This window comes from Scyliorhinus canicula, chromosome 5, assembly GCF_902713615.1.
Source record: "Scyliorhinus canicula chromosome 5, sScyCan1.1, whole genome shotgun sequence".
Taxonomy (NCBI): Eukaryota; Metazoa; Chordata; class Chondrichthyes; order Carcharhiniformes; family Scyliorhinidae; genus Scyliorhinus; species Scyliorhinus canicula.
The window spans coordinates 7,860,092-7,888,004 of record NC_052150.1 but is presented as its reverse complement, the minus strand read 5'-3'; the positions used below and the strand labels follow the sequence as shown (position 1 = coordinate 7,888,004).

Here is a 27,913-nt window from a genome sequence, read left to right as displayed (position 1 = left end):
AATAAAAACTGTTGCACACATCGAAACTAGTGTCATTTCTGCGTTGGTCAGAAATATAAAATATATAGCACCGGTCTCTAGAAGTTGCCTCGGAATGTTTTGTGAAAACTTACCCTCCGATTATTCCTCTCACTCTCCTTTGTGAGGATGTTTCTAACATGGATAGTTGCTTTCAAGATTGAGGACTTGTCACAAGAGTAATTATGGACATGTATCTACATCTTAACACTTTGTTCTCTTACACTTGCAATGAAGATTAAAAATGCATTAAACAGCTCCACTGCTAACTCAAAAAATAACCTGAGCCATACAGATAAAGAAAGTTGGTCTTTATTTTCAATCATTCGTGGAATATGAGCATCGCTGGCCAAACCTGCACTTATTGCCCATCCCTAATTTCCCTTAAGGTGGTGGTGAAACACTTCCTTGAACCGCTGCTACCATGTGGTGTAGGCACATGCATTGTTCTCTTAGGGAGGGGATTTCAGGATTTTGACACAGCGACAGTGAAAGTGACATATTTCCAAGTCAGGATGGTGAGTGACTTTGAGAGGGACTTTTTAAAAATAAATTAAGAGGACCCAATTAATTTTTTCCAATTAAGGGACAATTTAGCGTGACCAATCCACCTGTCCTGCACATCTTTGGGTTGTGGGGGCAAAACTCACGCAAACACGGGGAGAATGTGCAAACTCCACACAGACAGTGACACAGAGCCGGGGTCGAACCTGGGACCTCGGCGCCGTGAGGCAGCAGTGCTAGCCACTGCGCCACCGTGATGCCTCGAATTTGAGAGGAACTTGCAGGTGGTTGTATCCCTCAGCATTTGCTACCCTTGTCCTTCTAGGTGGTAGAGATTGTGGGTTTGAAAGGTTCAGTTCAAGGAGCCTTGGTGGATTGTTGATGCATCTTGTAGATGGTCCACTCTGCCGCCATTGTGCATCAGTGGTGGAGGGAGTGTGTGTTTTAGGTAGTGGAGGTAGTTAAGGGGTGCCTATCATGTGGCTGTTTTGTCTTGGATGGTGTTGAGCTTCTTGAGTGTTGTTAGAGCTGTGCTCATCCAACCAAGTGGAGAGTGTTCCATCACCCTCCTGGCTTGTGCCTTGTCGATGGTGGACAGGCTTTTGGAGGTCAGGAGGTGAGATACTCACCACAAAATTTCCAGGCTCTGTCCTGCTCTTGTAGCCACAGTATTTAAATAGAAACATAGAAAATAGGGCAGGAGTAGGCCATTCGGCCCTTCAAGCCTGCTCAGCCATTCATTATGATCGTGGCTCATCATACAACACGGTAGTCTCTTCCTGTCCCCCCCCCCCCAATTCTCAACCTCCCCCCTCCCCGTATCCTTCGATCCCTTTAGTCCCATGAGCTATATCTAACTACTTCCTGAAAACATAGAATGTTTTGGCCTCAGCTACCTTTTGGTAGCAAATTCCACAGACTCACCACCCTCTGAGTAAAGAAATGTCTCCTCATCTCAGTCCTAATAGCCTCCCCTGTATCCTCAGATTGTGACCCCTGGTTCTGAGCTTCCACCACCACCGGGAACAGCTCCCCCCCCCCCCCCCCCCCCCCCCCACCTACCCTGCCTAGTCCTGATCAACCTCTTCTAAAATTACTTTGCTTGTCTTTTTAATTCTTTCAAAGGTGTGGACTGGTGTGTAATTGTCCATCCCTAATTGCCACGAGAAGGTGGTGGTGAGGCACCTTCTTGAACTACTGTCGGCCATGTGGTGTAGGTACATCCACATTGCTGTTAGGAAGGAAGAGCAAGGATTTTAACCCAGTGACCGTGAAGGAACAGTGATATAATTCCCAAGTCATGGTTGGTTCAGTTAAGTTTCTGGTCAATGCTGACCTCCAGGATGTCGATGGTGCGGGATTCAGCAATGGTTGTGCCATTGGCTGTGAAGGAGAGATGGTTAGACTATCCCTTGTTGGAAATGATCATTGCCTCGCACTTATGTGGCATGAATGTTGCTTCCCATTTATTGGCCCAATCTTAATCTATTCACATATGGAAGAAAATAGACTTATCAGTGATAGGCAGCATGGTTTTGTGCAGGGAAGGTCATGTCTTACAAACCTAATAGAATTCTTTGAGGAAATGACAAGGTTAATTGATGAGGGAAGGGCTGTAGATGTCATATACATGGACTTCAGTAAGGCGTTTGATAAGGTTTCCCATGGCAGGTTGATGGAAAAAGTGAAGTGTATGGGGTTCAGGGTGTACTAGCTAGATGGATAAAGAACTGGCTGGGTAACAGGAGACAGAGAGTAGTGGTGGAAGGGAGTGTCTCAAAATGGAGAAGGGGGACTAGTGGTGTTCCACAGGGATCCGTGCTCGGACCACTGTTGTTTGTGATCTACATAAACGACCTGGAGGAAGGTATAGGTGGTCTGATTAGCAAATTTGCAGATGATACTAAGATTGGTGGAGTTGCAGATAGCGAGGAGGACTGTCAGAGAATACAACAAAATATAGATAGATTGGAGAGTTGGGCAGAGAAATGGCAGATGGAGTTCAATCCAGGCAAATGCGAGGTGATGCATTTTGGAAGATCAAATTCAAGAGCGGACTATATGGTCAATGGAAGGGTCCTGGGGAAAATTAATGTACAGAGAGATCTGGGAGTTCAGGTCCATTGTACCCTGAAGGTGGCAACGCAGGTTGATAGAGTGGTCAAGAAGGCATACAGCATGCTTGCCTTCATCGGATGGGGTATTGAGTACAAGAGTCGGCAGGTCATGGTACAGTTGTATAGGACTTTGGTTCGGCCACATTTGGAATACTGCGTGCAGTTCTGGTCGCCACATTACCAGAAGGATGTGGATGCTTTGGAGAAGGTGCAGAGGAGGTTCACCAGGATGTTGCCTGGTATGGAGGGTGCTAGCTATGAAGAAAGGTTGAGTAGATTAGGATTGTTTTCGTTGGAAAGACAGAGGTTGAGGGGGGACCTGATTGAGGTCTACAAAATTATGAGAGGTATGGACAGGGTGGATAGTAACAAGCTTTTTCCAAGAGTGGGGGTGTCAGTTACAAGGGGTCACGATTTCAAGGTGAGAGGGGGAAAGTTTAAGGGAGATATGCGTGGAATGTTTTTTATGCAGAGGGTGGTGGGTGCCTGGAACGCTTTACCAGCGGAGGTGGTAGAGGCGGGCATGATAGCATCATTTAAGAGGCATCTAGACAGGTATATGAACGGGTGGGAACAGAGAGAAGTAGACCTTTGGAAAATAGGAGACAGGTTTAGATAAAGGATCTGGATCGGCGCTGGCTGGGAGGGCCGAAGGGCCTGTTCCTGTGCTGTAATTTTCTTTGTTCTTTGTTCTCTTTGTTCTTTGGTTGCTGCTGACTCACCTAGTCTCAGCTAGCAATGTATCAATTAGAATCCGTGCCATGATCAGGAAGTGGGTGGCGGTGGGGGGGGGGGGGGGGGGGGGGGGGGGGGGGTTCGGCATGGGTGCGTATGGAGGCGGCTTCATGTAAGGGCATCAATCTGGGGGAGTTGGTAATTGCGCCTCTGCCGTTCCTGCCGGCATGGTACTCCACCAGCCCCATGGTGGTGGCGGCCCTGAGAGTTTGTGGCCAGTGGAGGTGGCATGTGGGAGCAGTGGGAGCATCGGTCTGGTCCCCAATCTGCGATAATCACCGGTTAGCCCCGGGGAGTATGGATGGAGGGTTCCGGTTATGGCAGAGAGCAGGGATTGAGAGGATGGGGGATGTGTTCATAGAGGGGAGCTTTCCGAGTATGAGGGCGTTGGAGGAAAAGTTTGGGACTTCCTTCGTAAACAGGTGTCAACCTTCCCACTCCTACCGCTGAGGGGGATTCAGGATAGGGTAATTTCCAGAGGGTGGGTAGGGGAGGGGAGCATCTCGGACATCTCACGAGCTTATGGGGTCAGAGGAGACGCAGACCGAGGAGCTGAAGCGCAAGTGGGAGGAGGAGCTGGGAGGAGAGATAGAGGATGGTCTATGCGCAGACGCGTTGAGTAGAGTCAATGCGTCCGCAACATGTGCCAGGCTCAGCCTGATACAATTTATGATTGTTCACCGAGATCACATGACAGTGGCCCGGATGAGCAGATTCTTTGGGGTGAAGGACAGGTGCACAATATGTACGGGAGGACCAGCGAACCATGTCCACATGTTCTGGACATGTCCAAAGCTTAGGGGATTTTGGTAGGGGTTTGCAGATGTCATGTCCAACGTTTTAAAAACAAGGGTGGCGCCGAGTCCAGAGGTGGCGACTTTCAGGGTGTCGGAGGATCCGGGAATCCAGGAGGAGAAAGAGGCAGACGTTCTGGCCTTTGCTTCCCTGGTAGCCCGGAGACGGATACTATTAGCTTGGAGGGACTCAAAGCCCCCGAAGTCAGAGACCTGGCTATCAGACATGGCTAGCTTTCTCTGTTTGGAGAAAATCAAGTTCGGCTTGAGAGGGTCACTGTTAGGGTTCGCCTGGAGGTGGCAACCGTTCGTCGACGTCTTTGCGGGAAATTAATCATTAGCAGACCGGGGGGGGGGGGAGGGGGGGGGGGGGATAGTTTAGGTAGTGTCGGGGGGGGGGGGGGGGGTAATAAGGATGGCACCTGTACGAAAGGTAAACGGCTTTTGCTCCATGTTTATACTTTCATGTATATTGTTTATGTTGTTGTTATTACTGTACCAAAAACAGCACCTTCAGCACAGATTCTCAAGGAGAATTATACACGCCGCCATAATACAATGTTTCACCAATGTTCTTTTCATTGACTCTAATTAGCTTCCAACTGTTGGTTGATCCAAGCCATAATCATCAGGCACACATCCAAAATGTGAGGGGTCGGGACTCAGATGGTCCCGGCTTCAGGATGTGGGAAAATCCAGCCCACGAGTTCAAATTCCACCATGGTAGTTGGGAAATTTAAATTCAATGAAATAAATAAATCAGGAATAAAAGCGTGGGATCAGTCAGGTGACCATGAAACTACTGGGTTGCCATTGGAGCCCATTTGGTTTACTGGCGTCCTTCAGGGAAAATAAATCTACCCTCATTATCCAGTCCAGTCTATATGTGACTCCAGGCACACAGCAAGGGTAGTTGATCCTTACCGTCTGAAATGACTAGAAAAGTTAGTTAGTTGACTAAATGTCTGCTATTAGATGTGATGATGTCATTGGGAAGCGCTTGCTGAATAATCCTGAGTGTGCTATAACTACACTAATAACAAATTTAAGACAATCAGTTCCGCTCATAACATGGCACATTTAAGTGACATATATTTATACACAGGGACTTGTTCCCTGCCAACAAAAAGGATATGTTCAAGCCTTGCACCTCGGTGAGCCTTAGGATGTTAGAGTCTCGGCTGCCAAAGCAAATCTTCTTCACCCAGATCAATGAAGTCTCCTGGACAAGAGGAGGACAAAGGAGGCCCCACAAAGGCACTCTGAAGGCTTAACTCAAGTCATGCAAAATAACGTCAATGCCTGGGAGACCCTTGCTCAAAAGAGACCTACTTGAATTAACCTCCTGACTGAAGGGACATAATTCTTCAAGGACACCTGACAGCAAGAGGAGGCCTGGAAAAGGAGCCTGAGAAAGAAATACCAGTGATCTATAGTACAGTGGTCCATCCCACCTCCCAGAAACACCTGCCAAATGTGCGGTCGAAGATGTGGCTTTAGGATCGGGCTCATTAGCCATGCAAGGACCCATAGAACCCTTGACCAGTAACATGGAGTTTCTTAGGTGGGCAATCATACTTGTTAGCGAGAGATCGTGGAAGAAGAAGAGTTCCCGGTTGCTTTCTCCGTGGCAATGTCTCATATAGCACCCTTTTCTCCCGCAGTGTGAATCGTTGTTTAAAATTTGGCATTCTTGTCCTGATGAGTGCAGGACAAAAGTTTTCAGCAACACGTCTCTCTTTTCAGCAACATTCACTTAGTTGTCAATAAAGTGGCTCAGCACCGTCGACGCAAAGGCAATCAGGGATGGGCAGTCAATGCTGTCTTGCCAGTGAAACTCACATCCCACGAGTTAGTCAAAAATACATGGGGAACTAGGCCCCGTGGAGTCAAACCGCCTCAAGAAATCAATGTCTTCAGGAAAGGGCAGGAGGAAAGTAAACCACCAGCAAAAATAAATTAAAATGTGTTGCACATCAAATAAAATGTGTTGAAACATAAATTTACAAAGAGTCGTTCTCCAGTGCGTGGTGGCAGCGAGTGGGAAGTAGCAAGTTCCTCATGCTGTGAGATCTCGTCTACACCATCTGCCAGTGATGAAGTGCTAAATGCAGGAAAGATCATTCCCAAAGGGAGGCAAGGAAAAACTGGGAAAGTGAGTCACGGTTTACCCTATTCTCTTGCACTGCCTTATATTTCGGCATTTTCAGAAAGCTGGGAGTCATTGTCCCAGCTGTATTGTGAGTCAGAGAATGATACATGGCCTGTTGAAATGAAGTACATTAAAAATGGAGCTTAGCAAGTTAAAAATTCGACCAGTTAGGAACATACATTTAAAGAGTACACAATACATAACCTGCATTATCCTCATATTGCTCTGCAATTGGGATGAGCCCGGAACACTTGCATTATCCTTCCCTCTCTTTGTAAAATAATTCCAATTGAACTGACTCTCCCAGTTCCGAAGAAGCCATATTGAACTCAAAACGTTAACTCTGTTTCTCTCTCCACAGACGCTGCCAGACCTGCTGGGTTTTTCCAGCATTTTCTGTTTTCTTTTCAGATTCCAGCACCCACAATATTTTGCATTTCATGTTCTATTCCTGGTCTCCTTGTTTAGCGGCCAGCCGTCAACTGGAGCAGGCAAGGCGAGCAAACGTGCAACTTGACCAGGGCGGGCCAGCGACAGCAAGGCACGGCACTCCGAATCAAAGCTTAGGCAGAATGAGACAAAGAGTGAGGCAGGAGGCTGCCATGAAGGCCCCCAGGTGAGCGAGCTGAGTGAGACTGCGCGAATGGTAGAGTGTGAGGGGTGGGGGAGACTGGGGATGTGGGTGGGGGGGGGGGGGGGGAAGGGTCAGAGGATGTGGGGGGGAGGAGAGTGTGTGAGGGGCTCAGCCAGGGTTGCAGACTTGCATGGAGGAAGAATTCATGAGGGCTGGGTTGCATTTTGAAGGGAGCGAGAGTTGCGATGGGGAAGAAGTCCATGCGGAGGGAGAGATTGTGCGAGTGCAATAGGCAGGAGTAGAGTGAGGGTTGTTTGAAATCCAGAATCACAGCTTCATCTTTGAAAAATGAAACCAATTTTTGTAGAGCTTGAATTGAAGCAGATAAAAATATGGGATCGACTGTGCAAACGCCTGCTCTTTCAAGCACTACATTATAATAAAGGCCACTTTCTTTTGCAATATGAAGCAAAAATTTGGCAATCAAAAAAGTAGAAAATTGAAGGCAAGGCAAAAGGATAAAGCGAGGCACAAAGACAGTTTGTCATTTTACTTTTAAAAGACCCAAGAGTTGAACAGTGCAGAAACTGCACATTTCTTCTCATCTGAACGTATGGGTGAATTATCTGATGACTTAGACATTTCAATTTCCAGAGATACCACAACACCTGAAAAAAGTTGAACAAGAAGTGGACTCCGAAATGAAAATGGAACTACAAGATCCACTGAATCTTTTGCTGAAGTGGGGGAAGAGACCTACCCTGAAGACATGGCCTTATGGCCAAAATCTGTTCCATTAGGTACGGTAGAATATTTTGCACTGAATAAACCAGAAAACATAGGGGGGGAGGCGATTCTCCAGTATTGAGGCCAAGTGTTCGCGTCGTCATGAACGCCGTTGCGTTTCACGATGGCGCGAACAGGGCCCGGGCACGACCTATTCTGGCCCCCACAGGGGGCCAGCACGGTGCTGGAGTAGTTCATGCTGCTCCATGGTACAATTGCAGAGTAGATGCTGCATGCGCAGTTGGGCCAGCTCCATGGTATAATTGCAGAGTAGAAGTGAATCTCTGAAGAAAACTTTTGATTTATTTTGTGTGCGTTTTGGCAGACGTTTGAATGGAAATGCTAAAAACCACTGCAGCAAGATATTAAGTGAATTCTACCAGGAGGACATACATAAATCCTTTTTTAGATGAAGTGGAACAATTCATCATTTCTCAATAATGATGAGCTCTGTGCTTCATGATAGCCAGCAGATTTGTACAGCCTTGTATATGATGGTTCGTAGGCAACCTTTCCAAATGTGGAAACCATTCTGACACTATTTTTAACAATACCTGCTTCTCGTGAACTTCTTTGTCTGTATTGAAAAGAGTTAAAATTATTTGTGAAGTACGATGATTAAGGAACATTTCACGACTTCAGCAATATGCCACTCAAAAATGTGACTTTACAAGATCTTACCTACAAAGATGTAACTGATGATTTTGTGAAGGAAAAGTATAGAAAGAAAGCGATCAACAAGGGATGAAGCAAGAAAATCTTAAAAATCTGTCCCTTTTCCATATGCTCTGGTTTGAATTCTGTTTTCTAAATGGACCATTGCTGGTTTGATGTAACGGTTGCAGTTGGTCAGATGTTGGTAGTTCTTTTTTTTCCCCTTTTAAATTTTTTTTTAGAATACCCAATAAATTTTTTCCAATTAAGGGGCAATTTAGCGTGGCCAATCCACCTAGCCTGCACATCTTTGGGTTTGTGGGGACGAAACCCACGCAAAGATGGGGCGAATGTGCAAATTCCACAAGGACAGTGACCCAGAATCGAACCTGGGACGTCGGCGCCGTGAGGCAGCAGGGCTAACCCACTGCGCCACCCTGCTGCCGATGCTGGTAGTTCTAACCACCATCGCTCTCAAGACTGGTCTTCAGGAAGTCTCCAGAAGGAGTTCATCAGCCAGTCCCATGTTTGCTCGCCTCACGGCACGTCGCAATATTGACCATCTTTACCGTCATTGTTACAAGAGGTAAGCTTGGATTTCAATTCAGCAATTATTCATAGGGGCACGTTAAGAAGCACCGATGCTGTGATCAATCTGTGTATTTTTGCGGTTTCCACCTCTGCGTTCTGTGGTGCGAGGGGGGAGGGGTTGGGAGGGGGTCAGAAATGAAGGCGAGTGCGAGGCTCCACGAATTATGAACCCCCCTGACCCGCCGGCAATTTTCTGTTTGAGTTGAGATTTCAGAGGATATTCAGAGCTTTGGATTTGCTTCACCGAGCACGTGTCAGTGTTGGCGTTTGGGGAGGATGACACAGACTGCCTCTGAGACCATTCGAAAGTAACACCTCTGCATGTGGATGGACTCGTGATTTGGGGGCAGTGACAAGTTATTAATAACACAATCATCAGAAACTCCACTTCTGCCGCCTGTGAGAAATCCCACCACACATTGAAAGGCAATGGCCTGCAACCTTGAAGCAACCAGGTGGCGTCTCAACGCACATTCTGAAAATGATCTCCCAGATAATGTCGGGTTTTGTGGCTTTCCCCGGTGGCAGTAAGCGCAGAAAATAAATTCCGCCGGGCTGCAATCATAATCCTTTCAGCCGCAAAGCAATTTTCTATTATTAACCAGTTAGATTTTGACTCCTGTTTCACTGTGATCTAGATATGCTGTGGAGTTCACACCTCATTATGACACTTGGCTCCTGAGAGCTGTGTTGTAATGAAAGCGCTGCCTTTCTGTAGCGCTATCGGTGTTGTACAGGTACAAGTCCATCATGATTCATACTTGTGTTATTATCTTATCGCTGCCTGGAGTGATAGTGTCACACTGTAATTGCTTTTCCTTCCTGACTCTCCTAAGTAGTCAGACTGAGGTGCTAAAATGGCTTTGAACCAATTTTTGAAAGTGAATCTCGAGCGCCTGATTTTATTTTTTGCCCCTTCCTGCAGAGACACTGCTGATCACTCGAGTTTAAAACTCATTTCCATTGCGTCTTGGGCTGTGGTTTAGAATGAGCCTTTACTGAATGGAATTTAGGTGATTTCATTGAAATGATTAAACTCTTTGCGGGTTTGGTAGAGCTGTTATCCTCTGGCTGAAAAGTCTAGAATTAGGGGCCACAGTCTCAGGATAAGGATGGGCATTTAGGATGAGGAGGAAAAGGAATTTCTTCACTCACAACATTCAAACATTTGAATTAGGAGCATTAGTAGGTCAGTCGGCCCTTTGAACCTGCTGTGCCATTCAATAAGATCATGGCTGATCTGATTGTGGCCTTAGCTTCACGGTCACACAGTGGTTAGCACTGCTGCCTCACAGCGCCTGTGACCGGGGTCCAATTCCGACCTTGGGTGACTGCCTGTGTGGAGTTTGCACTTTCTCCCCGTGTGTGCGTGGGTTTCCTCCGGGTGCTCCGGTTTCCTCCCACAGTCCAAAGATGTGCAGGTTAGGTGGATAGGCCATTCAAATTGGCCCTGAGTGCCCAAAAGGTCAGGTGGGGTTACAGGGATGGGGCAAGGGACTGGGCTCAGGTAGGGTGCTCTTTCAGAGGGTCGGTACAGACTCGATTGGTCGAATGGCCTCCTTCTGCACTGTGGGGATTCTTCGATTCCCACCTACCCTCTGACTCCCTCGTTAATCAAGAATCTATCTCCCGCTGTCTTATAAGTATTTGGTAGCCATGATGTGGAGATGCTGGTTTCTGCAGAAATATACATGTTGTAGTCTGGATGTATGGATAGTAACGCCAGAGGCTCCAGTGACATGTTTCCCATCATATAACTAACCAGGAATCATTCCCACTCTTATCGCCTGCCACGTGTGTATGTTGGAAGGATTTACAAATTAATACTCAAGACATAACTTCCTTGGCCATCGAATCCTGGAGTGGGACATGAACCCACAGCTTCCAGTTGAGAGACAGGGGAGCTACCACTGTGCCACAATACAGGTCCCGTTGACAAACATAACCCCTTGGTAACGGTTTGGATCTCATGAACCGTTTTTTTCACAATGCCCAGTGACTCAGTATCATTAGATCCAATAGCCGGTGGCAATATCCTTGGAACACTATGGGCTAACCGCGATAAAACAACCAAACATTGTAGGGGCTGGAATCTGAAGCGACAACAGAGGCTGCTGGAGATGGTTAGAGCTTTAACAACGCTAGATTTGGGCAGCACGGTGGCCTAGTGGTTAGCACAACCGCCTCACGGCGCTGAGGTCCCAGGTTCGATCCCGGCTCTGGGTCACCATCCGTGTGGAGTTTGCACATTGTCCCCGTGTCTGCGAGGGTTTCGCCCCCACAACCCAAAAGATGTGCAGAGTAGGTGGATTGGCCACGCTAAATTGCCCCTTAATTGGAAAAAATAATTGGGTAATCTAAATTTATAAAAATAAAAAAATAAATAAAACAACGCTAGATTTTAGTTGCTACTTTTTGTTAAAATTTCTTAAAGCTCTAACACATATTCTCCCTCCCTCTCTCTCTCTCTCTCCCATTCAGACAAAGTGTCAATGGACTCAAAATGTTAACTCTTCGCCCTCCCCTCATAGATGCTGCCTGACCTGTGCAGTTTTCCCAGCGTCCTGTATTCTGGCTTTGTGGTCGAACCAAGGTTGTGTTCAAATTTAAAATTCCTTCTTTTTTTGCCTTTCAATTCGTGAAATGAACCACATTTATTTTCCAGAGCATCCACGGGCTCCTCAATTCTCCAACCAAATGGCAAATTTGGGAAACTGAAAAGATTGCAACAATGGAAAATGAGCAAAACTGGCTCTTGTGCTCCAAGCGTTCACTGACTGCTACCAAACAGCCGAATTCCCACTCAAATGCTTCTTAAATGTTTGAATCGTTTTAAAGACGAAAAGTGCAATGCATTTGCAAAGATCGTCATTGATCATCAACACGTTTGATGAAGAAGGGTGGTTGAGGAATTCTGAAAAAAGCACTTATAAATTATATTGTGACTAACGTTTCAAATCACCTTGTACTTTGGATGCGATATTTGGTGGGTTGGCTGTTTAAACCCTGCACTGCACTGAATCCACACGGGAGAAATTGAATATAAATGTGTGAAACATTGTGATAAAATTGCATTCAAGGGGAACTAAACTCAATAAAAATAATAGCAGCACATGATCTCATGTGCAACATATCTTTTAATATTTAAACATATTACGATTCAAACTATTCTCTGCCTCCTATTTCAGGTCTCCCTGCAACTCCGGGTTGGGCTGCAATGTTGCGGCATTTTGAACATTTTAATGCACATTAAATTCATTTTTCTGCCGCTTTCGCAGATGTCCAGAAGAATTAGCCAAGTGATGTCCAGCCAAGGTGAGCTTGAATCAACTCAATCCTCCCACTTCAACGTTGTAGACATCAATGGGAGCGAAAGGGGGGGGGGGGCGGTGGAGGCCGGGGGGGGGGGGGGGGGGGGGGGGGGGGGTCCGAAAATAAGGATGTGAGTTTTAAAATTGAGGCATTGCTTAACCAGGAGCCTGTAGGTCAGTGAGCACTGGGGCTGATGAGTGGCCAGGACTTGATGTGGGTAAGCACAGAGTTGTAGCTGACCGCATGTTTACAGAAGGTCGACCAGGTGTGCTTTGGAGTACAAAAGTCTAGGGGTCACAAGGTCAGAGTGAGGGTTTCAGCAGCAGATTACCTGAGGCAAGGGAATAGTCGGGCAGTTTAAGAAGCAAGGGTACAACCACTCTGATCAATTTGAAGACTTGCACTCCTTGCTTTAACTTAAGTGCCAACTGTGGCTCACTGGGTAACATTCTCACCCACAAGTTAAAGGTTTGAGGGTTCAGTTCACACTCTAGAGAGTAGAATCATAGAATTTACAGTGCAGAAGGAGGCCATTCAGCCCATCGAATCTGCACCGGCTGATACTTTCAGTGCCGTGCTATATTTCAGTTGAGACATTAAAGTGAGGCCCTCTCAAGTGGATGTAAAAGATTTTGCGGCATGATATCAATGGAGAGGGTAAGTTTTCACTGGTGTACTGGCCAACATTTATCGCTAAAAGAGATTATCTGATCATTTATTTAATTTTTCTTTGTGTGAGCTAGCTGTGCACCAATTGGTTGCTGAGTTTCCCAAATGCAACTTCACAACATGTGCCTACAAGTTAAAAATATTTCTTATCATAGATTATCATAGAATATACAGTGCAGAAGGAGGCCATTCGGCCCATCGAGTCTGCAACGGCTCTTGGAAAGAGCACCCTACCCAAGGTCAACACCCCCACCCTATCCCCATAACCCAGTAACCCCACCCAACACTAAGGGCAATTTTGGACACTAAGGGTAATTTATCATGGCCAATCCACCTAACCTGCACATCTTTGGACTGTGGGAGGAAACCCACGCAGACACGAGGAGGATGTGCAGACTCCGCACAGACAGTGACCCAAGCCTGAATCGAACCTGGGACCCTGGAACTGTGAAGCAATTATTTTCTCCACAATGCTACCTTGCTGCCCCTATCCTATCCTACTATCCTCCTATCCTACTTTCTGTAAGGACTTCACTCCATTTTCCCAGCACGGGGCAGCACGGTAGCATAATGGGTAGCACTATGGCTTCACACGCCAGGGTAAAGGTTCAATTCCCGGCTTGGGTCACTGTCTGTGTGGAGTCTGCACATTCTCCCCGTGTCTGCGTGGGTTTCCTCCGGGTGCTCCGCTTTCCTCCCACCGTCCAAAGACGTGCAGGTTAGGTGGATTGGCCATGCTAAAATTGCCCTCAGGTTAGATGGGGTTGCTGGGTTACGGGGATATGGTGGAGGTGTGGGCTTAAATGGGGTGCTCTTTCCAAGAGCCGGTGCAGACCCGATGGGCTGAATGTCCTCCTTCTGCACTGTAAATTCTATGATTCAATTCTCAGTTCCTCCAGCTCCATTGCACTTGTTCTGATGCTGCAATTTTCCACATCAGCACTCCTAATATGCCTCTTTTTCTTCAACTACGGATTCCAACCCTGTCCAACCCATTTTCCACATTTCTGCTCATGCCCCATCCCTCCCAGACTGCGATCGGGTTCCCCTTGTCCTCAATTTCCACCCCACCAGTCTCCATATTGAAAGGATCGCCCTCCACCATTTCCACCAATCCAACATGGTACCATCAGGAGGTGCAAGACTTGCGCTTTTACCTCACTTCCTTTTCACTGTCCAAGGCCCCAGACACTCCTTCCAGGCGAAGCAGCGACTTACTTCTGTTCTTCTCAATCTAGTCGACTGTATTCACTGCTCACCATGTGGTCTCCTCCCCACTGTGGAGGCTAAACGCAGACTGGGTGACTGCTTTGCAAAGCACCTCCACTCAGTCTGCAAGTATGACCCTCAGCTTACACTCATCTGCCATTTTAACTCACCACTTTACCCTCAATGCCCACACATCTGTCCTCAGCCTGCTGCAGTGTTCCAGTGAAGCTCAACCCAGGCTCGTGCGACAGCATCTCATCGTCTGATTAGGCACTCCTGGATACAACAGTGAGTTCATAGAATCAACAGTGCAGAAGGAGGCCATTTGGCCCAACGAGTCAGCATCGGCCCTTGGAAAGATCACCCAACTTAAGCCCACCCTATCCCCATAACCCAGTAACCCCACCTAAGTTTTTTTTGGACACTAAGGGCAATTTATCATGGCCAATCCACCTGACCTGCACATCTTTCGGGACTTGTGGGAGGAAACCGGAGCACCCGGAGGAAACCCACGCAGACACGGGGAGAACGTGCAGACTCCGCACAGACAGTGACCCAAGCCGGGAATCGAACCTGGGATCCTGGAGCTGTGGAGCAACAGTGCTAACCACTGTGCTACCGTGCCGCCCAAATTCGACAGTTTCAGACCAAGAGCCTATTTTGATTCTGTTGTTTTGCCTTGTGCCAGTTTAAATCTAGTTTCTCGTGTTTTAATTTTCGGACAGAATTGTTCATTATTCTGACCTCAACATTCACTCTGGACAAATGCTTTGTTTCTTTACCGCAACCATTATCACTCCCTTTGCCTTTTGTTCCGTGACATCTTTGTCATTTAATCTCTCGCATCCTCGGCCCCACCCCAGACCTTCCCTTTTTGTTTTCCCCCCCCCTCCCCCCCCCCCCCCCCCCCCCCCCCCCCCCTTTCGATGGCACAAAACTCACCAGATTTCGACCCTCCTTCAGTTCTGAAGATGAGTCACATTGGGCTTGATATGTTCCCTCTCTGTTCCTCTGTCTGCACAGAAGCTGCTGAATATTTCCAGCAGCTTTGTTTATGTTTCAAAAAAATATCTGACTGGCTGTAAAGTGCTCGGAACATCCTGTGGCCCTCAATGGCACTGGATAAATGCAAAGCCTGTCTTTATGACATGGGCTTCTTGAGCTGGCTGCAAATGAAAACATTTCCCGTTGACTTCATCAAATGCCAACTTGCGTGTAACAGCAGCTGTCCAGATATAGAATCTTCGAGAGTATGGTTCGGATATTGATTTTGTTTTGGGGGTTGGTGGTCGGTTGGGCAGGGGGGGTGGGGGGGTGCGGGTCAGTGTTGGGTAGGGGGTTGGTGTTGGTAAAACTGTGAAGGTTTCAGATTTGTTTTGGTTTGACTGAAATGTCACTGCCACACAGACACACATCTCTCTCTCTCTCTGCCTGTCTGTCATCATCCCTCTCTCCCTCCCTCCTCCCCTTTCTTCATCCATCCCCTCTCCACAGACATCACCGACGCATTGCTGTTGTCATTTCTTTCCCCCTCAATCCTATCCGCGCATCTTTCCAAGAGACCGCGAAACGTCATGCCCCAACACCCTCATTCAAAAGAACCCTGTTAAATAGGTAAAGGATAAAGAATGCAAAAGCATTTTTTACATTGTCCATGATTGGCAATCTCGCAGGTTTTGCATTTCAAGATACTTTCCTAACCCGACCTCAAATTTAGAGGGAAACCTGAATTTCACATTCTTTGCTCCACCAATGTGTTATCTTTGTTTCTGAGGGCAGCACGGTGGCCTAGTGGTTAGCACAACCGCCTCACGGCGCTGAGGTCCCAGGTTCGATCCCGGCTCTGGGTCACTGTCCGTGTGGAGTTTGCACATTCTCCCCGTGTCTGCGTGGGTTTCGCCCCCACAACCCAAAAATGTGCAGAGTAGGTGGATTGGCCACGCTAAATTGCCCCTTAATTGGAAAAAATTATTGGGTAATCTAAATTTATAAAAAAAAAATCTTTGTTTCTACCATTTCTAGTGCACAGTACAGTTCTGCCTGTGGCTTTCCTGCCGTGATCTCGCCAGCAGATGGCAATCAAACACCAGGCACTGACTTGGGTTACTTGCAATGGTTTCATTATTTAATTAACCACCGGCCTGGTCAGGGTGAAAAATTCACAGAACAGACATAAATTTCTCATCCCGTGTTTGGTGGGAGGAACCAGCTCATTCGGCAACTACAACCCCTTCCTCGGGATATCCCTCATTTAGGGTTACGAAGCCCATCACCTTTCCAGTCTCTCCGATATTTACTACCGATTTCTTTGTTCTCTTTATTAACTAAATCTGCCATGATCTCCTGCGATCTACTGTCACCATATATTCTGAGGGTCTCGATGTAGACCTGTAGATCTGTCTCTGTGCGAAGCAAGATATTGAGACTGATGAGGATTCAGGTTGAAACATTAAATTTATTACTTGCAACACCTATAAACAGATCTGCACAGGGGGGTGATCCAGCCTGGGTCGCAATAGTTACATAGACTGATTAGCCTGACTCGGACGGTGTACACGACGGCTTGTTGATACAGTCACAGACAGTAGTGAACAGGACAAGGCAGGGTCGGTGGAAAAAGGACAATCCCGAGGATGGGGGTATCCAGAACCAGGGGTTACAGTCTGAGGATATCATAGAATCATAGAATTTACAGTGCAGAATGATGCCATTTAGTCTGCACCGGCCCTTGGAAAGAGCACCCCACCCAAACCCACACCTCCATCCTATCCCCGTAACCTAGTAACCTCACCCAACCTTTTAGTTTGGCCAATCCACCAAACCTGCACATCTTTGGACTGTGGGAGGGAACCGGAGCACCCGGAGGAAACCCACGCAGACACGGGGAGAACGTGCAGACTCTACACAGTGACCCAAGCCGGGAATCGAACCCGGGACCCTGGAGCTGTGAAACAACTGTGCTAAGAACTGTGCTACCGTGCCGTCCATGGAGTACAACATTCAGGACTGATCTGAGGAGAAGCTTCTCCACCCAGAGAGTGGTCAGCCTGTGGAATTCACTGCCACAGAAAGTAGTTGAGGCCAAAATGTTAGAAGCAGTTAGATATAGCACTTGGGGCGAAGGGGATTAAAGGACGTGGGGGTGGAAGGCGGGATCAGGCTATTGAGTTGGATGGTCAGCCATGATCACAATGAATAGTGGAGCAGGCTCGTACGGCTTAAACCACAACAAAACCTCCTCTCAATCAGGAAAACCCCGGGTAACCCAAGTCAAGTGTCTAACCTTACTTGTGTCTCTCTGATCTATAAAAACTTATAAGGTAAAATAAAAGCTTGCAATTGAAATTGCACAACCACTGGACATATCAAAGAGCATCGCAGACATTGAAGTACCTTTGATGTGTCATTAACTTGGGAACGGCAAGCAACTCCCAAACAGCAATGCGCCAAAGGCTCGGCTATCTGTTTTTGAGGTGTTGATTAAGGGATAAATATTGGCCAGTGTATCAGGAATTAATCTCTAGCTCGTCTTTGCAAATTTTGCCACTGGATCATTTGCTCAAGAGGGGAAAATGGGGCCTCAGTTCAATGTCACATCCAAATCGCAACACCTCTGAGCGTGCAGGACTCCTTCAGTGAGATATTAGAGTGGCCAGGCTAGGTTTCTGTGTACTGAAGCCACAAGTGAGACTTGAACCCACAATCGCTATCCACTGATCCATTCAGGTGATTACTGTGAACTGACCCACATATTTAACTAGATATGTGTCTTGAATTGCCATTCATAGAATCATGAATTCCTACAGTGCAGAAGGAGGCCATTCGGCCCATCAGGTTTGCACTGACCCTCTGAAAGAGCACCCCACCCAAGCCCACTTCCCCCCTTATTCCTGTAACCCTTTCACCTAACCTACACATCACTGGACACTAAGGGGCAATTTATCATGGCCAATCCACCTATCAGGCACATCTTTGGACTTTGGTAGGAAAGTGGAGCACCCGGAGGAAACCCACGCAGACCCGGGGAGAACGTGCAAACTCAGCACAGTCACCCGAGGCTGGAATTGAACCCAGGACCCTGGTGCTGTGAGGCAGCAGTGCTAACCACTGTACCAGCATGCTGTCTTTAGTGTATAATGATATCCTTGAAGGTGAGATTATAAGTGATTATAAGTGGCATTAAAAACTTAAATCATCCAGGAAAAATTGTAAATTATATATTTAGTTGTTTTTTTCAGCTAATTGAAGGAACGGAACAGTCCGATTGTTGTTTTTTTGCACTCAACTCTCCTTGGACAGGATACTGTGTAAATGTCCCAATGACATACCTTAACCCCAACCTTAGAACTGATTAACCCTACTATGTCAATGTGAATATATCTACTTTCCATACTGGACACTTCTCTTTGACAAAGAGTCATCCCGGGGGTCGGAGTATCGCCCGGGGCCGGCGTCAATCCCACCCCCTGCCGTGTCCCAAATTCTCAGCCCCCCGAGATTCGGCGGGGGCGGGAATAGTTCGGCCCCATGATGGGCCAAAGTCCCGCCGCTGACAGGCTTCTCCCGCCGGCGTAGTTTAAACCACTTCTGGTACTGGCGGGATAGGCGGCGTGGGCGGGCTCCGGGATCCTGGGGGGGGGGCGCGGGGCGATCTGACCCCGGGGGGGGTGCCCCCACGTTGGCCTGGCCCGTGATTAGGGCCCACCGATCGGCGGGCGGGCCTGTGCCGTGGGACCACTCTTTTTCTTCCGACATCCGCCATGGTCTTCATCATGGCGGAGGCGGAAGAGATCCCTCTCCCCTGCGCATGCGCCGGTATGATGTCAGCAGCCGCTGACGCTCCAGCGCATGCGCTGACTTACGCCGGCCGGCGAATTCCTTTCGGCCCCGGCTGACGTGGCGCCAAAGGCTGTTCACGCCAGCTGGCGGAGTGGAAACCACTCCTGCGCGGGCCTAGCCCCTCAATGTGAGGGCTTGGCCCCTAAATTGCAGAGAATTCCGCAACTTTGGGGCGGCCCGACGCCGGAGTGGTTCACGCCACTCCGACACGTCGGGACCCCCTGCCCCGCCGGGTAGGGGAGAATCCCGGCCCTAGACTCAAAACGTTCGCTCCCTTCTCTCTCCACAGATGCTGTCAGACCTGCTGAGATTGTTCAGTATTTTCTGTTTTTGTTTCCGATTCCAGCTACCCTGGCAATTTGCTTTTGACATCTCTGGGCCCTCTGGACAATGTATTCTTCCCTGATCTGTCTAGCAGACAAAAGGAGGACTTGCATTTATAACAGGCCTTCCGTGACCAACGGACGTCCTTAAGAGTTTTGCAGCCAAAGTAGTGCTTTTTTGACATGAAGTCATTGTTGTAAAACTGGAACTAGCCATATGATAACGACCAAATGAGCTGTTTAGATTTGCTCTCGACTTCATATTCAAACATTTTTTGTTAAACTTAGTGAAAGTAGTAATGTAGTCATAGAATCAGGGAACAGGGCAGAAACCAAAGCCGCCATTCAGCCTGTCGAGTCTGTGCTTGTTTATTGCTAAGGAGCGGCACGTAGCGGAACAGTGGTTAGCACTGCTGCCTCTCAGCTCCAGGGACCCGAGTTCAATTCTGGCCTCGGGTGACTGTCTGTGTGGAGTTTGCACTTTCTCCCCGTGTCTGCGTGGGTTTCCTCCAGTTTCCTCCCGCAGTTCAAAGATGTGCAGGTTAGGTGGGCTGGCCATGCTAAATTGCCCTTAGTGCCCAGAGGTTGGGTGGGGTTGCGGGGATGGGATGGGGGCGTGGGCTTAAGCTTAAGTGAGGTGCTCTTTCCGGGGGGCCGGTGTGGATTCGATGGGCCGGGTGGCCTCCGTCTGCACAGAAAATTCTATAATTCTAGACACTGAATTCTTCCTGCTCGGAATCATTCCGCCGAAGAGGTGCTTCTAATTTCAGAAAAATAAATCATTCTTCGTTTCCAGGCTGAATTTGAACTGTGCTGCCTGAAGTTGAAAGGTCAAGAGTGCCAGCCTGTGGCACCAGGGCCCAGCTTTCAATATTTCCCATCTCACCCTCTTAATTAGCGCCTCTCACAGGTTCTGGTTAACCTTAATAAGCCACTAGCACATGCTGTTTGCTCGGTAATGCAAATCTGGAATATTGCTGAAAGAGAGACATTTTACAAGGTGCAAGATAAAAAGCTTCGGCCACTTTTCTCCCTCTTTTCAGTGAAAAAACATGGGGCGGGATTCTCTGTTTCCCGACGCGGATTTTGTAATTGGCAATCAGGCGGAGAATCCCTTTTTACGATGGAATCGGGGGCGGCGCCTTTTTCCGGCCCTTCCAAAACACCGTCATCAAGGAGAGCGTTGCACGCCGTTGGGACGCCCTCAGGACGTCACCTGAAGACCCTCCCCCCCCCGATGGGCCGAGTTCCCGATCACGTGGGAACGTGTGGTCTCAGCGGTGGGGAAATCGGCATAGCGGCTGCAGACGGTGTCCAGCGCCGCCACAGTCAGGACGGAGCCGGGCTGCTGGCTAGGGGGCTTCAGAGATGGCTAGGGGGGGGCGGCTGGTGGAAGGTGGCCGGGGGAGTCCAGGGGGTGTCCAGGGAGGCGCTATCTGGCAGGTCGGGTCCGCGCACAGCCGGCGCCATGTTGTACTGCGCGACCGCTGCAGGCCGTTGCCATGCGCATATGCGGCCACGGGCCCGGCAGTTCTCCAGCCATTTTTGTGATGGAGGACGGGCATTTTACGTGGCGCGGCTGCAGGCCCTTCACCGGTCCGAGGGTCGGTGCTGGAGCCTTGCCGATTGTTTTAACGTAAAGCACCACAGATCCTCCAGATATAGCCTGGAAATCGGAGAATCCAGTTAATGTTCTTCGATCCTCTGTGAACAGGAATGAATCCGCCTGGATGTTACCATTGGGTGCAGCATTTGCTACGTTAATTTGAGACCTGGGCCGGGATTCTCCCCTACCTGGCGGGATGGGGGGTCCCGGCGTAGCGGAGTGGCGCCAATCACTCCGGCGTCGGACCTCCCCAAAGGTGCGGAATTCTCTGCACCTTTGGGGGGCTAGGCCCGTGCCGGAGTGGTTGGCGCTACATCGATTAGCTCCAAAACCGGCGCCAACGACCTTTGACTCCCGCCAGCCGGCGTCAGGGCTGGCCGAAAGGCCTTCGCCGGTACCCGCATGCGCCGGTGCATCAGTGGCTGCTGACGTCACCACCGGCGCATGCGCGGTAGGGGGGTTCTCTTCCGCCTCCGCCACTGCAGTGGAAGAAAACGAGTGCCCTCACGGCATTGGCCCGCCCTGAGATCGGTGGCCTCGATGCGGGCCTGGCCACCGTGGGGGCACCCCCCGGGCTCAGAACGCCCCACACCCCCCCCCCCCCCCCCGGACCCCGGGGCCCGCTCGCGCCGCCAATCCCGCCACCACCAGAGCTGGTTTAAACCACGGCGGCGGGAGAGGCCTCTCAGCGGCGGGACTTCGGCCCATCGCGGGCCGGAGAATCGCCGCGGGGGCTCGCTGATCGGTGCGGCGCGATCCCCACCCCCGCCAATTCCCGGGTGGCAGAGAATTCCGGCCACGGCGGGGGCGGGATTTTCACTGATCCCGGGCGATTCTCCGACCCTGCGGGGGGGGGGGTCGGAGAATTTCGCCCCTGGAGAGAATTTATGTTCACTCCTGGAATATGTGGACATCGCTGGCTGGGCCAACATTTATTGCCCATCACTAATTGCCCTTGAGACGTTGGTGGTGAGCTGCCTGCAGACCATGTGGTGTAGGTACAACCACAGTGCTGTTGGGGAGTACCAGGATTTTCACCCAGACGATAAATTAGCTTCAAGTTGCTGAAGATTATCAATCTCACCACCATGTGCAAAAAGACCTGTGTTATGTAAATTCATTAAATGAGTTTAAGATTTCGGAGTATCAAAACAAACGTAAATGACAGAATCTAAGGGCCATTCAGTGAAATATTACTTATTCTATCACAGATCACATTTTTTTTTGTTCCTATCATCAGAAATTGGCTTGAAACCCAATTGTCAGTGAGTGAATAGACGTTTATCCTGACCACCTGCTGTAAGGGCCTCACAATAACAATCTTGGGCAATCTCACTTCAGTTTCTTGTAGCTGAGGTTAACAGCACAGAATTACCCATCATTTGGCACTCAGCAACTACGAAAATCAATTCTTGTTGCAGTAATGTACTTTTTTGAGATTCGGGGTTGAGGGTGGCTGGGAGCAGAACAGGGAGCGAGCTTTTCTCTCCAGTTGCCTTTTCTGAAAATTCATCTGATTGTGCACAATGATGACAGAGGGTGATAATAATAATAATCATTATTGTCACAAGTAGGTTCGCATTAACACTGCAATGAAGTTACTGTGAAAATCCCCTAGTCGCCACACTCCGGCGCCTGTTCGGGTACCCAGAGGGAGAATTCAGAATGTCCAATTCACCTAACAACACGTCTTTTGTGGGAGGAAACCGGAGCACCCGGAGGAAACCCACGCAGGCCGGGGGGGAAGAACGTGCAGACTCCGCACAGACAGTGACCCAAGCCGGGAATCGAACCTGGGACCCTGGCGCTGTGAAGCAACAGTGCTAACCAATGTGCTACCGTGTTCTCCAACCTTACATCAGCTGCACAAACAGAGAAGAGAGAAAGGTCCAGAGTGGGCTCAAGAGCATGGGAAAGAGAGACACTGAGGAGAAAAACCTCCCAGAGAGATTGGAAGGGGGGGGGGGGGGGGGGGGGGGGGGGGGGGGGGGGGGGAAGAGAGTGAGGGAGGTTGCAGATTTCTGTAAGAGGTGGAAAAATCAGTTCATACCAGTTCAAAATAGCCAAAAACAGTACAACTGGGGTTCCATTTTCAGGTATACAAAACCGGTTCAGGCAAGTCTTACTGGTACCAATCATTTACCGGCCTGGTTGATTTTCTTCCTCGGGAGCACGCATGCATGGGAAGAAGGACCCAGTGAGATCATGAACTCCGGAGAGAGGGAGCGACATCCAACAAGAACTCTGAAAGCCTGCCATTGGAACTTTTATGACAGCCTCCATGGATTTTGTGGCCCAGCCATTAGCCCATTCTTGGGAGTCAGTGCGTCTCATTGGCCCTTGTGGTGTGTCAATCAGTCAAGCCCTGAACTCAATTACTGAAAATCCATGAGAATTAAGAGCTCGTGAGAGACCAGATAAATTCCACGTTCAGGGGCCTGATTGTACTTTCCAAACAAAGCTTACACGCTGCTCTCATTAATTCGTAACACTCTGTCCAAAGCTAAGACTTTGTACAATGTAAATGACTTTGTAATAGGACAGACCAGACCGTCTGCGCCAGCCAATAGGAGTTGAGGGCTGGCTTATCCTGAGAATAGAAGGTGGTAATATAGTTATCGCAAAGCATGACAGTGTATGCAGACAACACTCAACCAGATTGCACTAAACAGAAGGTATAACAAAATATTTGAAAGCATGTCAGATATCACTTAAGTGTACAACCACACTCCCACTCTCCGCTGAGTGCTAGCACAGACCTTGTGTATCGTTGGAAAGGTGAAGTTTCAAAATAAATTTGAGGATCATTGATACGTGGGCAAGGCAATATTGCCTTTAAAACCTAGTTGCCATGCTCGGCCTGTTTGTTTTCACTGCATGGTCCCTTTAAATTGTTTTGCGTGGCCACAAACACACATTTAGGCCTGTCAGGTATCGCACCCATGCAGCTCAGCGGGGACACTGCAAGTAACTGTGACACAATGACTGAACGTGAAGTTCAAGGTGGTTAGTTTTGTCAGGGGATATCTGTCCCTGGGTTAGACGCTTGTGGGTTCCAGGCACATTCCAGAGACTTGAATACATTAAAGCTGACTGTTCCAGTACAGCACTAATACCCTCGAAGCATGCCTGAAGAGTCAAATATTCTCCCCTGACTCATGGGGGTCCCAGGGCTGTGATGGACCACAATGTAGAAGATTCACTCGGGAGCAATTTGAGAGCCTTCCTTCATTGGCAATGCGCCCAAGTTGAGGCATCAGAGAAAGCGCACAAATTTCCCAAAACCTGCCCGCCTGATCCTTCGAGCATCACCTTCATTTGCGGAATGGCGCACCTTTGATTCGCTCATCAAAGAATCCTCTCACCTGAGTGTTGGTGTTTCCATGTGGGTTGAATATACTTACCAACCCATGTGTCTTCCATACACTGGCTCTTCAACAGTATAGTGACGGCGTTGCCTGAACGTTCGACTTTGATGCATCATGAACCTGTCACTGATGGTTGTGCCTTGCTGTTACTGAACATTACTTTTGTACACTTCCTTACACGTGGGAGGTGGAATGGTTTTCTAACCAAAGCTTTTGGTAAAGGAATAGGAAAATGAACTGCCAGCCACGGTAGACAGAACACTTTTAGCCGTCCTTTGGAAAACTAAAATACAATTATCATTAACTTTAGTCTCGACCAGGCAGGGGTGCCCCCTGTCCCCCTTGCGCTTTGCACTGGCGATTGAACCTCTGGCTATGGCGTTGAGGGAGTCAGGGAGATGGAGGGGTCTGGTGCGGGGTGGGGAGGAACATCGTGTATCGCTGTATGCGGACGACCTGCTGTTGTATGTAGCGGATCCAGAAGGGGGAATGCCGGGGGTGATGGAGCTGTTAGCGGAATTTGGGGGCTTCTCGGGCTATAAGTTAAATTTAGGCAAGAGTGAGGTATTTGTAGTACACCCTGGTGATCAGGAGGAGGGAATTGGGAGACTTCCATTTAAGAGGGCAGTGAAGAGTTTCAGATACCTGGGGGTGCAGGTGGCCAGGAGTTGGGGGATTCTCCATAAGCTTAATTTTACCAGGCTGGTGGAACAGATGGAGGAGGAATTTAAAAGGTGGGACATGGTGCCGCTATCGTTGGCGGGTAGAGTGCAGTCCGTCAAAATGACAGTTCTCCCGAGGTTCTTGTTCCTTTTTCAGTGTTTGCCCATCTTTATCCCTAGGGCCTTTTTTAGAAGGGTTACGAGCAGCATCATGAGCTTTGTTTGGGCGCATGGGACCCCGAGGGTGAAGAGGGTCTTCTTGGAGCGGGGTAGAGATGGGGGGGGCTGGCGTTACCCAATCTCTCGGGGTATTATTGGGCGGCCAATGTGTCGATGGTGCGCAAGTGGGTAATGGAGGGGGAGGGGGCAGCATGGAAGCGGATGGAGAGGGCGTCCTGTGGAGATACAAGCCTGGGGGCCCTGGTAACGGCGCCGTGGCCGCTCCCTCCTCCGAGGTATACCACGAGTCCGGGGGTGGCGGCTACCCTCAAGATTTGGGGGCAGTGGAGGCGACATAGGGGAGAAGTGGGGGGCTCGATGGCGGCTCCGTTAAGGGGGAACCATAGGTTCGTCCCCGGGAACATTGATGGGGGATTTCAGGGTTGGTACAGAGCAGGCATCAGACAGCTGAGGGACCTATTTATTGATGGGAGGTTTGCGAGCCTGGGGGAGTTGGAGGAGAAATTTGGGCTCCCCCCGGGGAACATGTTCAGGTATCTGCAGGTAAAGGCATTTGCTAGGCGGCAGGTGAAGGGATTCCCTTCGCTTCCCGCGAGGGGGGTGAGCGACAGGGTGCTTTCGGGGGTCTGGGTCGGAGAGGGGAAGATATCCGATATCTACAAGCTTATGCAGGAGGCGGAGGAGGAGTCAGTAGAGGAGCTGAAAGCTAAGTGGGAGGGGGAACTGGGGGAACAGATCGAAGACGGGACATGGGCTGATGCCCTGGAGAGAGTTAATTCTTCCTCCTCGTGTGCGCAGCTTAGCCTCATCCAATTCAAGGTGCTGCACCGGGCCCACATGACTGGGACGAGGATGAGTAGGTTCTTTGGGGGTGAAGACAGGTGTGTCAGGTGCTCGGGGAGTCCAGCGAACCATGCCCATATGTTCTGGGCATGCCCGGCACTGGAGGAGTTCTGGAAGGGGGTGGCGAGGACGGTGTCGAGGGTGGTGGGATCCAGGGTCAAGCCAGGATGTGGACTTGCGATTTTTGGGGTTGGGATGGAGCCGGGAGTGCAGGAGGCGAAAGAGGCCGGTGTGCTGGCCTTTGCGTCCCTAGTAGTCCGGCGAAGGATCTTGCTACAATGGAAGGATGCGAGGCCCCCAAGTGTGGAGACCTGGATCAATGACATGGCGGGTTTCATTAAGCTAGAGAAGATCAAATTCGCCCTGAGAGGGTCGGTACAAGGGTTCTTTAGGCGGTGGCAACCTTTTCTTGACTTTCTGGCTCAACGATAGGGTACGGGGACAGTAGCAGCAGCAACCCGGGGGGGAGGGGGGGAAAGGGGGGGGCGGGGGGGGCGGACGATGACTATGTTTGTTTATTTAATTTAACTTTATTTTTAAGTTCTTCTGTTGTTCATTGGGGTTGGGGGGGTGGGGGATGGGACACATGCGTCGATACGGTCTTGGGTTGTTACAGTTATTATGGGTTATTTTGTTGCATGTCATTGTTTGTCGTTACGTTTTATATTTTCTGTAAAAAATTCCAATAAAAATTATATTAAAAAAAAACTTTAGTCTCAATTTCTCCGGTTTAATTTTGACTAATTTCTTTATTGCGAGGAGTTCTTTTAAATTAATGTTGGTGCGGGGAAGTTGACTGAGGGCGATTGCTGAGTGCGCATTGAGATTGAATTAATATCAGTAAAGCGATAATCACAAAGACATGAACGCTTCAAGTTCAGCTCTGTATCTGCCAGTTCAGCCGTCTTGTGCTATCAAGCTCAGCATCCCTGCTCAGCAGCAGCAGTCTCCTCTGGTGCCATCAGCACTCAGCGTTCAAACTAAATTTAAGAAGATCAGCAGCAAGGTAAAAACAGACAAAGGGCATGCAATGATGCACGATCACACACTTCGTCAGAAACACAAAAGGTATTTATGAACAAGAAAAACTGCGCAGAGACCAGCAGCTCACATGGCTGCCCCAGTCCCTATGTACCTTCCATGGGGTTGGTTTAGCACACTGGGCTAAATCGCTGGCTTTGAAAGCAGACCAAGGCAGGCCAGCAGCATGGTTCAATTCCTGTACCAGCCTCCCCGAACAGGTGCCGGAATGTGGCGACTAGGGGATTTTCACAGTAACTTCATTTGAAGCCTACTTGTGACACTATGTGATTTTCATTTAATTTCATTTCATGTCTACTGCCCCAGACCCTATGTACCTACCACGTGTTCTAGATGTCTACTACCCCAGACCCTATGTACCTTCCAAGTCTTCTAGATGTCTACTGCCCAAGAGTGGGCTCCACCCGCTGGTATGATTACCCATAATACTATAAGATATAGGAGCAGAATTAGGCCACTTGGCCCATCGAGTCTGTTCCGCCATTCAATCATGGCTAATAATACCCACTCTCGTCCCAATTGGTCCATCAAAACAGGTGAACTGGCTGGGCAACAGGAGACAGAGAGTAGTGGAGGAAGGGAGTGTCTCAAAATGGAGAAGGGTGACTAGTGGTGTTCCACAGGGATCCGTGCTCGGACCACTGTTGTTTGTGATCTACATAAATGACCTGGAGGAAGGTATAGGTGGTCTGATTAGCAAGTTTGCAGATGATACTAAGATTGGTGGAGTTGCAGATAGCGAGGAGGACTGTCAGAGAATACAACAAAATATAGATAGATTGGAGAGTTGGGCAGAGAAATAGCAGATGGAGTTCAATCCAGGCAAATGCGAGGTGATGCATTTTGGAAGATCAAATTCAAGAGCGGACTATATGGTCAATGGAAGGGTCTTGGGGAAAATTGATGTGCAGAGAGATCTGGGAGTTCAGGTCCATT

At 49.0% G+C, this 27,913-nt stretch overlaps 1 protein-coding gene across 4 annotated transcripts in view; it reads right to left on the bottom strand.

Moving 5' to 3' along the window:
• LOC119965744 (cadherin-6-like) overlaps window positions 1-27,913 on the bottom strand; it is a 206,715-nt gene that overhangs the window by 39,841 nt on the left and 138,961 nt on the right. The window lies entirely within an intron of this gene.